At 48.8% G+C, this 12,146-nt stretch overlaps 1 protein-coding gene across 1 annotated transcript in view; it reads right to left on the minus strand.

Moving 5' to 3' along the window:
* FNDC3A (fibronectin type III domain containing 3A) overlaps positions 1–4,736 on the minus strand; it is a 237,681-nt gene extending 232,945 nt beyond the window's left edge. The window contains exon 1 of the mRNA XM_063428709.1: positions 4,405–4,736. The gene's annotated coding sequence lies outside the window, so the exon portion shown is untranslated. The remainder of the gene's footprint in view (positions 1–4,404) is intronic.
* Between the last annotated feature and the right edge of the window lie 7,410 nt (positions 4,737–12,146).

A 12,146-nucleotide genomic window follows, 5' to 3' on the forward strand; every position in this document is an offset into this window, starting at 1 on the left:
AATTTGCCAGATTTCAGTGAATGACCAGCTGTGTGTAACTCACCCAGCCATAGGCAGTCGGTTCACTTTGTCTGAGCTTAGCATACATTATCCAATTTTCACCTTTAGTACATAGACAAGTCCAAAAATTGCACAACATCTTTAAAGGGATTCAATAGTGCAAGGAATACAAAGTTGAACTCCTTACACTATAGAGCCCCCTGGTCCATCACCCCCCCACCCCCACCCCCACCCCTGCCTCGGTAAGAGGTGCATGCATGGCTAGCGCCGCAAGTGCTTTAGGCCCTTCCCATAGAAAAGCATTGCAGGATTTTAAAGACGCTGAATGTCCTCATGCAGAGAATGAGGATGTCCACCATCAGTTAGCCAAAAGTCGGTTACCACCAATAAGTGCCTGTAGTGGCTGTCTAATTTACAGCCACTAGAGACCTTTTTATTCGTGCCACGTAATTACTGCAGTTTCTCAAAAACTGCAATGGACTAAGTGGGACTGACACACTGCACCCAGACCACTTTAACGAGATGACATGTTCTGGGTGACTATAGTGTCCCTTTAACCCCTTAAGGACCAAACTTCTGGAATAAAAGGGAATCATGACGTGTCACACACGTCATGTGTCCTTAAGGGGTTAAATTTATTCCAGACCAGGCAACCTTCTCCTAACTGCTAACCTGTCTGAATTATGGTTCTCCCCCCTTCTCCTCTCTTCTTTGTGTTTTCCAACCTGAAAAAAATTAAATGTGTCCAAGTGGAGGATTTTGTTCACTACTGTGTTTGCCAAAGTGCATATTTCTTACTAATACAATTTTATTTTCAATAAATATTTTTTTTTTTTTTTTTTTTAAACCACAACATTAAAGGATCACTATAGGGTCAGGAACACAAACATGACCCAGTAGTGCTAAACCCACCGTTTAGGTGGCCTGCCCCCCCTTAGCCCCCTATAAATGTTTAAAACTCACCTTATTTCCAGCACCGCGCGGGTCTGCCAGCACTGGCTCCGCCCCCTTTGTGACATCAAAATGGCCGATTTTTAAGAGAAAGCATTGGATTGGCTAAAATCGGCAGGGGGGCAGGGCCAACTTAACCTCCTCATAGAGTTGCATGAAATCAATGTATCTCTATGAGGAAAATCCAACGTCTCTATGCAGAGCGTGGGGACGCTGAACGCCAGTGCTGCTTACTGTGCAGCCCTGAGCAAGGAAGCCCCTCCAGTGGCCATCTAAGGAGCGGCCACTTGGCGGTGTCCCTAGGGGCAATGTAAACACTACCTTTTCTCTGAAAGGGCGGTGTTCACATGAAAATGCCTGAAGGGGGTTACTATACTCACCAGAACAACTACATTAAGCGGTCATTGTTCTGATGACTATAGTGTCCCTTTAAGCCCTTAACCCCTTAAGGACCAAACTTCTGGAATAAAAGGGAATCATGACATGTCACGTGTCCTTAAGGGGTTAAGGACACATGACATGTGTGACATGTCACGATTCCCTTTTATTCCAGAAGTTTGGTCCTTAAGGGGTTAAAAAGAAAGGAAATAAAATGGAATGTTGATTATTCAAAAATGTTCATTAAAAACTAAAGGATTACTTTTTAGTTGTTTTTTTTATTTATTTTTAAACCTTAGCATAGTGTTATCAAATGCTTGAAAAGGTTTTCTTATCCTTATAAGAATGCCACTTTACTTTACTGATCAACTACAATAAACTGCACCGTATAGTCCTCAGAAAAGCAAAATAGAAAATGTGCAGTATGCAAAAGTATTAGTATACATATAAAAAAAATTAAATATATATAAAAAAAAAAAACCACTTCACAAGCCAGAAATAACTTGCCTTAAGATAGCAAAATGGAGTAAGTAGCAATAAATTAATAAAGGTGATTTCTTGGCATACACGTCTTTGTTGCCGAAGGGCAGCAAACTAATCTGTAGTCACACCTCTCACAGAACATGTACTTCATAAGCACACAGGAACAAAACATTAACTGTGATGTACTTATTTGAAGTATACAATATTGTACACAATTTTAAAATAATATTACACGGCTACTCACTAGGTGGAATGTGTCGGTTATGGTTGGCTATGGCAAATGTGTTAATCTTTTTGCGGTTTTTTTTCCATAGTTTATTCACTTCCTAAGCCAGCCTTTTCTGCCCCCTCCACCTGTAATAATTCCATATTCACTCCAATAATACATCTGTATATGTATAAAGCAATACTTACAGAATACAATTAATCAATGCAGTACAAAGTTAAGTATCATGATTGGCTATGACTTCCTGGTTTGGTGGGGGATCCCTACAGAAGCCATGAACAGGGGGATGTACATTTTTTTTCTATTCATAATATTTTTAGTGCATCATATAGTTAATGTATTAACACAAAATATGTTAACTCAAGGTATTTTTTTTTTTTTTTAAAACATCTATCCCAATGTGAACCAGTACGAATATGTACTATATGTAGACCATAAGTAGAAGGATGTTCAAGACACACACATATATATATATATATATATATATATATATATATATATATATATAAAAAAAATTTTAAAAATCACTAGACAACAAGAAAAGTGAACTTCCAATCAATCCTCCCAAATAAATGTTGCATCGTGCTGTAGTGGCTATAGTGCCAGGCATGCTTTGTCACCCGCCACTGTAGTCAACCCATATTAGTAACTACGAACCTGGGGCCAACCATCCGCCACTCCCTGCATCAGGAAAGCAGCAAAGCTAGTAGCCCTCATTAGCCCTTCTGAGCTAAGCCCTGCAGGCCAGCTGATCACTCTCAGCCAATGAGCTAAGCCCTGCACTACAAGGCATAGCTCAGACAGTGAGATTCTGGCTGAGAGAAGGTTACAGTGGAGGCAGAAATTTGCACCAGGGAGACCGAGACAACATGCAGAATAAGTTATTAAGCGATTTCACTACTTACTTAAGAGTGGATGCCAGGGCTGTGGTGGGCCGTAATGGTTATAATACCAAGAGTCCCTTTTAAAATTATTTGGATACCAATATTCATTTCTATCACGTCTGTTGAAATCAGTAAAGTTGTATTGTACATGCAATTACAATAAATGCCAAATTATTTCATAAAAAAAATAAAAAAACTCTTACGACACTAACAAAACCACATTTAACAGCACAATAAAATAGCTAAATTCAGATACATGGCAATTAGTAATTAAATAAGGCAATAAGTCACTAACATGGCAGTCATACGAACTAAACTTACAAACATACACCTAGATTCTTTCAAGTCATATTGATATGAGTGAATGTGATTTCCAGTTACTGGTCTCGCTGTGCAAAGCATAAACAGTACATAAGCCGATCACATCAAAATTTTAATGTCTGCGGCTGTGAACTATGTTTCCAAGATGCTCAGCCAGTTACTAGTCAACTGAGCATCATGGGAATGTAGTCCATAACAGGTGGAGTACAGAGAAATCACTTGAGTAGTCAGGTAGCACTAAGACACTAGTCAAAATAAAACACATGGTTATTCTAGAATGTAAGAATTCTTGGGAACTTAAAGAGAATTTAAAGTTTTAGGCCAGAACTGCAGAACTGTAAATGGACAGGGTTATGACTGAACTCTGAATTGAAGTGAATTAAATTCTAAACCGCAAATTAAAATAGGCTAAAATAGCTGATCAAGAAAAATTCTCCAAGTCAGTTACACTCCGTATATTTTACCTTAACATTGCAAGCTACCAGGTTTAATTTGTAATTCAGTTTAGTGAAAAAGCCCCTATACATGTGAGATATAGATTTGAAATTCAGAGCTTAGTGAAGAGCACATTAAAATAAGAAATTTTAATTTGAAATGCAGTTTATATCCCATATATACATATATAGTTTATCTATAATTCGCAGTTTAGTGAATTGTTCTTATATATCAAATTTATATCTATAATTCGCAGTTTAGTGAATAGCTCTTATATATCAAATTTATATCTATAATTCGCAGTTTAGTGAATAGCTCTTATATATCAAATTTATATCTATAATTCACAGTTTAGTGAATATCCCATATATATCAGATTTAAATCATAGTTAGAGAGAGAGAGAGAGAGAGAGAGAGAGAGAGAGAGAGAGAGAGAGAGAGAGAGAGAGAGAGAGAGAGAGAGAGAGAGAGAGAGAGAGAGAGAGAGAGAGAGAGAGAGTTATTTATTATATGTGAAATTCACAGTTTAGTGAACATCCCTTATATTTTTATCAGATTTAGATCTATCATAGTTTAGTGTATATATGTATAGAATATTATATTTGAAATTCGTAGTTTAGTGAATAGCCCTTATATAATCAGATTTATGTCTATAATTCTCAGTTTAGGGTGCGTGTGAGTGACACAGAGCAACAGGTGCAGGTTTGCTGTGTCCATGGCACTTACAGTGTGTTATCCTGGGGTGTCAGCTCCTCCTGTATCCTCCTGATGTTGCATCCAGTAGTTGGGCAGACACTACACACAGCTACCAGGCAGCTCCATGTCCTCCTTCCCCCAGACCAGGGGCCCTGCCTGCATCTCTATGATGGGGAGAGGGGGTGACCTGCTACTCCCACCAGGGGCCACACTATGATGCTGCTAGCCAGACCTGTTCCACCGTCTCTGAGGCTGGCTGTGTTTGGCTCTCACACTGCTGCCCCTCCCACAAGCCCTGGCGAGGGAGGGAGGGGAGTCCGTGCAGAGAGAGCGAAGCGGCTTCAACCACAGCTTTCAGGTAGTAGGAGATTCCCTTGACGTCAGCACGCATGACGCACGGGGCTCCCCCTTGACGTTACGTGCTGGCAACATCCCAACTAGATAGCGTGGGTGGGGCGGGAGTCTCCCCCGCCCACCCAGTGATAGTGATGCCTGTTTCCTAGGCAACCAACACAGTGGTCCTTCCTATGATAGACTCATTAGCAGGGGGCGCTGTCTGCTCAGGAGGGGATGAACGTACACATAATGGGGATTACACAGTGTGGGTTTGGACATTATTGGGGCTATATAAACTGGGAAAGAAGAAGTGGCAGACAGGATTAGGGGAGGTGTGGGGGTTAAGGATAGAAGTGGGGGGCAGAAAGGGAAGGAGATACACATGTACCAGTCAGAGTGGGGGTGGGTGGGGCCTTTGGAACCCAAAGTTTCCTGCACCATAACCACTACATAAAATATGATGCTGCTTGGATTATCCCCCCTGGGTGTCTCACAAACTAACCCTGTATTTCCACATTGCATACAGTATAGGTTAGCATACCATCCAAGTGTCCCTATTAGACGGTACTGTCTCTATTTTGAGCCCAAATCTCCAAATTGCTCATAATTTAAAATAAAGGGACACTATAGTCACCAGAACAACTACAGCTGTTTTGTTCTGGTAAACAGTATTTGTTCTGGTGAGTAGGATCATTCCCTTGAGGCTTTTTGCTGTAAACACTGTCTTTGTCAATGAAAAGGCAATGTTTATATTACAGCCTAGGGATACCTCCACTGGCCACTCCTCAGATAACTAGTAGAGATGCTTCCTGGGGCAGTGCAGCACAGTGTGCAGCACGGACATTCAGTGGCTCCATCCTCTGCATGGAGACACTAAACTTTCCTCATAGAGATGTTGATTCAATTCATCTCTGAGGAGATGTTGATTGGCTACGGCAGTGTTTGGGTTGGGCTGGCTCTGCCCCAATCTGCCACCTTGACAGTCTCAGCCATTCCAATGCTTTCCTATGTGAAAGCATTGTGATTGGCTCAGAAGACTACTTGTGATGATGTCAGCCAAGCAGGCAGATAAGGGGCAGAGCCAGCAGCAGACTGGAATAAAAGTAAGATTTTGATATATTTAGAGTGGGGAGGTGGGGGCCAGAGGAATTGTTTGATAAAGGAGAGCAGGAGATGTCACCCACAGGTGGCCCTTCTGTTCTCCACCTATACATGGGCGTAGGAACCGGGGGGATGGAGGGACGCATCCCCCCCAGCAAATCATGCTGGGGGGACAGGTTATGGGGAAATCCTCCCCAGCTCCGCCGGCCCCCCTCATGCTGCAGCCGCCCGAGCGCTCTGTAGAGAGCCTCAGGCGGCTGCAGCTTTGCCTGGGCTGGTGCGTCCATGAGGGCGCATCGCCCGGGCGCAGCATGAGGAGAGGGGCTGACAGGAGGTAAGCGCTCAGCGCTCCCTCCTGTCACTCCCTCACTGTAGCATGGCCGAGCCCTGTATGGTCTGCGGGTACAGGGAGCATCTGTCTCCTGTACCCGGCCGGACTAACAGGAAGTGCACACTGAGTACAGTAAACAAAAGCTCCCTGTGCCTGCGGACCATACAGGGCTCGGCCACGCTACAACAGAGGTAGGGGAGGGGGGGAGAGAGTAGGGAGGGGGGGGGAGAAAAAAGAGAGGGACAAGGGAGGGAGGGGGCGGGAGAAAAAAAGAGAGTGACAAGGGGGGGAGAAAAAAGAGAGTGACAAGGGAGGGAGGGGGAGAAAAAAGAGAGTGACAAGGGAGGGAGGGAGGGAGGGGGAGAAAGAGTGACAAGGGAGGGAGGGGGAGAAAGAGTGACAAGGGAGGGAGGGGGGGAGAAAAAAGAGAGTAACAAGGGAGGGAGGGGGAGACAGAGAGTGACAAGGGAGGGAGGGAGGGGGAGAAAGAGTGACAAGGGAGGGAGGGAGGAGGAGAAAGAGAGTGACAAGGGAGGGAGGGGGAGACAGAGAGCGACAAGGGAGGGAGGGGGAGGGGGAGAAAGAGAGTGGGGAGGGAGGGGAGGGGAGGAGGGGGAGAAAGAGCGTGGGGAGGGAGGGAGGGGGAGAAAGAGAGTGACAAGGGAGGGAGGGGGAGAAAGAGAGTGACAAGGGAGGGAGAAAGAGAGTGACAAGGGAGGGAGGGGAGAAAGAGAGTGACAAGGGGGGGACGGAGGGGGAGAAAGAGAGTGACAAGGGAGGGAGGGGGAGAAAGAAAGTGACAAGGGAGGGAGGGGGAGAAAGAGTGACAAAGGAGGGAGGGAGGGGGAGAAAGAGTGACGAGGGAGGGAGGAAGGGAGGGGGAGAAAGAGTGACAAGGGAGGGGGAGAAAGAGTGACAAGGGAGGGAGGGAGGGGGAGAAAACGAGTGACAAGGGAGTGAGGGGGAGAAAGAAAGTGGGGAAGGAGGGAGGGGGAGAAAGAGAGTGACAAGGGAGGGAGGGTGAGAAAGAGAGTGACAAGGGAGGGAGAGAGATTGACATCCAACACACACACAAACAATCACACAATCATGCAACCCTTACACACACAGAAACACACACTGCATTCCTTACACACACTCAATGCACCCCGTGCACACACACACACACGCACAATCACACAATCATGCAACCCTTACACACACAGAAACACACAATGCATTCCTTACACACAGGGGCGGACTGAGAACCCTCAGGGCCCCCGGGCAAAATAAATCAAGGGCCCCCTTACAGGCCCCACCCATACTCCGCAGCAAGCGCCACCCATGTCCCGCCTCCATGCACCGCCTCCAGCCACACCCTACACAATCTTTAGACACAAGGAACAAAAGTGCAATAATCCCTTCGAGGCCCCAGTAGAGACTACAATTGAGGGCTAATGGACCATGGAGGGGGTTCTTTCTAGCAGAGGCTATCTCAGTGTCCTTTAGAGAGTGTGTTAGAAAGAATCCCCTCCAGGCCCTATTAGAGACTACAATGGAGTCTAATAGGCTTGGAAGGGGGTCTTTCTAACAGAAGCCATCTCAGTGTCCCTGCTGGAAACAGTCGCCTCCAGGCCCCAGTAGAGACTACAATTGAGGGCTAATGGGCCATGGAGGGGGGGAGCATTCTAGCAGACGCTATCTCAGTGTCCTTTAGAGAGTGTGTTAGAAAGAATTTCCTCCAGGTCCCATTAGAGACTACAATGGAGTCTAATGGGGCCTGGAGGGGGGTCTCTCCAACACTCCTTCCTATTCTCCTTCCTGGTTCCTATTCACAATATAGCAACACAACATAGCTCGCTGATACCTAGGCCAAGTTGGCTCCTCTTACCTTAATTACTGTTGCTGGCTGGCAGTCTGTGGGCTTGCTGGAAGGCTGTGGGCTTACTGGCTGCGGCTGGCAGGCTGTGGGCTTGCTGGCAGGCTGTGGGCTTGCTGGCTACTGCCGGCAGGCTGTGGGCTTGCTGGCTGCGGCTGGCAGGCTGTGGGCTTGCTGGCTGCGGCTGGCAGGCTGTTGGCTTGCTGGCTGCGGCTGGCAGGCTGTGGCTTGCTGGCTGTGGCTTGCTGGCTGGCAGGCTGTGGCTTGCTGGCTGCGGTTGGCAGACTGTGGGCTTGCTGGCTGTAAGCCTAACTGGTGGCCTGTGGGCTGGCTGGCTGGCTACTGGCCAGCCTATGGGCTGGCTGGCTGGCTGGCCGGCCTGTGGGCTGGCTGGCTGGCCTGTGGGCTGGCTGGCTTGCAGGCTACTGGGGCACTTGTAGATTATTTAAAGAAATAATCCATGCACAATAACCACTACTGCTCTGTGTAGTCGTTATGGTGCCAGGAGGGCCGGGCCCCCCTCCCAGAGTAAGTAGTCAGACCGTTTAAGAACAGTTTGACAACTTACCTGGGGTCTGCTGGGATATGAGGCTGTAGTAGGGTATAGGAGGAGTGGTGCAATGTGTAAGGGGTGCAGTGTGTGTGAAAGGTTCAGTGTGTGTGAGGGGGTGTAGTGTGTGAATGTGTAGGGTGTGTGAGGCAATGTGTGTAAATGTGTATGGTGTGTGGGGGGGCAGTGTGTGTGTATGGGGGGCAGTGTGTGAATGTGTATGGTGTGTGGGGGCAGTGTGTTTATGGGGCTAGAGTTCACTCTCACCACTGCGACCACCAGGAATCCCTGGTGGTCACAGTGTTGAGAGTGAACTCTAGCCAGTAGCTCCAGGGCTAGAGTTTACTCTTGCAAGAGCCGTAACGTTGCCGTGATAACCGCGGCAACGATCTGTGCTCACGCAAGAAGGACCCAGAGGAGCTGCAGGCTGAGCTCCCGGGTCCTCTCTTCCTCCCTCCCCTGCCGGCTGCCCGCATGGTGCCTGCGGACAGGGGAGGGGGCAATTGCCCTCCTCTTACTCCCCCCTCCCCCTATTCTTACCCCCTTCTTACTCCCACCCTCTTCTTACTCCCCCCTCACTCTCTTCTTACCCCCTTCTTACTCCCTCCTCCCCCTCTTCTTACTCCCCCTTCTTACTCTCCCCCTCTTCTTACTCCCCCTCCCCCTCTTCTTACTCCTCCCTCTTCTTACTCCCCCCTCCCCTTACCCCCCTCTTCTTACTCCCCCCTCCCCCTCTTCTTACCCCCTTCTTACTCCCCCCTCTCTTCTTACTCCCCCCTCTTCTTACTTCCCCCTCCCTCTCTTCTTACTCCCCCCTCTTCTTACACCCTCTTCTTACTCCCCCCTCCCCCTCTTCTTACTCCCCCTTCTTACTCTCCCCCTCTTCTTACTCCCCCTCCCCCTCTTCTTACTCCTCCCTCTTCTTACTCCCCCTCCCCTTACCCCCTCTTCTTACTCCCCCTTCCTCTTTTTACTCCCCCCTCCCCCTCTTCTTACCCTCTTCTTACTCCCCCCTCTTCTTACCCCCTCCCCCCTCTTCTTACTCGCCCCTCCCTCTCTTCTTACTCCCCCCTCTTCTTACCCCCCTCTTCTTACTCCCCCCTCCCCCTCTTCTTACTCCCCCTTCTTACTCTTCCCCTCTTCTTACTCCCCCTCCCCCTCTTCTTACTCCTCCCTCTTCTTACTCCCCCCTCCCCTTACCCCCTCTTTTTACTCCCCCCTTCCTCTCTTCTTACTCCCCCCTCTTCTTACTCCCCCCTCCCACTCTTCTTACTCCCCCCTTCCTCTTTTTACTCCCCCTCCCCCTCTTCTTACCCCTTCTTACTCCCCCTCCCTTCTTACTCACCCCTCCCCCTCTTCTTACCCCCTTCTTACCCCTTCTTACCCCCCTCCCTTCTTACTCCCCCCTCCCCCTCTTCTTACCCCCTTTTTACCCCCCTCCTCTCTTCTTTCCCCCCTCTCTCTCTTCTTACTCCCCCTCCCTCTCTTTTTAACCCCCCTCCCCTCCCTCTCTCTTTTTACCCCCTCTCTTTTTAACCCCCCTCCCTCTCTCTTTTAAACCCCCTTCCCCTCCCCTCCCTCTCTCTTTTTTTAACCCCCTTCCCCTCCCCTCCCCCTCTCTTTTTAACCCCCCTCCCCTCCCTCTCTCTTTTTAACCCCCCTCCCTCTTTTTACCCCCCCATCCTCTCTCTTTTTAATCCCCCCATCCTCTCTCTTTTTAACCTCCCCATCCTCTCTCTTTTTACCCCCCTCTCTCTTTTTAACCACACCCCCTCCCCTCCCTCTCTCTTTTTAACCCCCCTCCCCTCCCTCTCTCTCTTTAACCCCCCTCCCCTCCCTCTCTCTTTTTAACCCCCCTCCCCTCCCCATCCCTCTCTCTTTTTAACCCCCCTTCCCTCCCTCTCTCTTTTTAACCCCCCTCCCCTCCCTCTCTATTTTTAACCCCTCCCCTGTAGCGTGGCCGAGCTGCTCGCCGGTCCGCGGTGCCCGGCCGGAGTGATAGGAAGGTGCACACTGAGTGTGCACCTTCCTGTCAGTCTGGCCGGGTACAGGAAACAGAAACTCCTGTTCCTGTTTCCTGTACCCGGCCGGACTGACAGGAAGGTGCACACTCAGTGTGCACCTTCCTATCACTCCGGCCGGGCACCGCGGACTGGCGAGCAGCTCGGCCACGCTACAGGGGAGGGGAGGTGAGAAGCTGCAGCCGCCTGAGGCTCTTAAGAGAGCGCTCAGGCGGCTGCAGCATTTAAAGGGGCGGGCGGGCCCCTTGATGGCGGGCCCCCCTCCGGGCTGGGCCCTCGGACCATGTCTGAAGTGCCCGACCGGTCAGTCCGCCCCTGAGGGGAGGTGAGAAGCTGCAGCCGCCTGAGGCTCTTAAGAGAGCGCTCAGGCGGCTGCAGCATTTAAAGGGGCGGGCGGGCCCCTTGATGGCAGGCCCCCCTCCCGGCCGGGCCCTCGGACCATGTCCGAAGTGCCCGACCGGTCAGTCCGCCCCTGCTTACACACACTCAATGCACCCTGTACACACACTCAATGCACCCCTTACAGGCGCACACACTGCATCCCGTACATACACAGAAACACATCTTGCAGCCCTTACACATACAAACACAGATTCACACAATGCATTCCTTACACACATATCAGGACATCCCCTACACACTCCACCCCCTGTGAACAAACTCATTGGTGGAACATGAAGGTGGACCCTGGGACCCAGACCTTGAGCTGTGTAAAGGGCCCCCAAAAAATGGAGCTGCTTCCCGTTCTCCCAGAACATTGATTTTTGTGACCACAGTTACACCAGACCAGTGGAGCCAGACTGCAGCTAGAGCCCATCATCATCCTCATCTGGTTGTAAGTAGGCAATCTAGCATATTATTCGTGGCACTAATCTCTAATTTACCTCACATTAAATAAACACTTTAGTCCCCAGAACCACTGCAGCTTAATGTAGTGGTTCTGGTGTCTATAGCCTGTCCCTGCAGGCCTTTTAATGTAAACACGGCGGCACTCCAGCACTGGCGTTAGTTAACATGGCAGAAAAATAATTGGAAAGGGTTAGGGGGGCTACTAATAAGGATAGGGGGAGAAGGGTAGGTAGAAAAATAATTGGAAGGGTTTAGGGGGGCTACTAATATGGATGGGAGGAGGGGGGAGGTAGAAAAATTATTGGAAGGGGTTTGGGGAGTACTAATATGAATGGAAGAGGTAGGGTGGGTTCTAATATGCATGGAAGGGGTTAGGGGGTACTAATATGCATGGAAGGGGTAGGGGGTTAATATGCGTGGAAGGGGTAGGTGGGGTTCTTTTGTGCATGGAAGGGGTAGGGGTGGTTCTAATATTCATGGGAAGGGTAGGGGTGGTTCTAACCAGGAGGATCCCAGCGCTGTATCCGGGTAAGTAAAACCCCTTCCCTGTAGTGACCCTTTAATTTGATTATTTAATCATTTATATAGCGACTGCAAATTCCGTAGCGCTGTACAATGGGATAAACAACTCCTAGTTTACGGAATAAGAATATACCCGGCGAGTAAAAATGCTATCCCCCCAGATTTTTTTGGGTTCCTACGCCCATGCACCTATAGCAACCACAG

Source organism: Pelobates fuscus, chromosome 1 (genome assembly GCF_036172605.1).
Source record: "Pelobates fuscus isolate aPelFus1 chromosome 1, aPelFus1.pri, whole genome shotgun sequence".
In the NCBI taxonomy this organism is placed as follows: domain Eukaryota; kingdom Metazoa; phylum Chordata; class Amphibia; order Anura; family Pelobatidae; genus Pelobates; species Pelobates fuscus.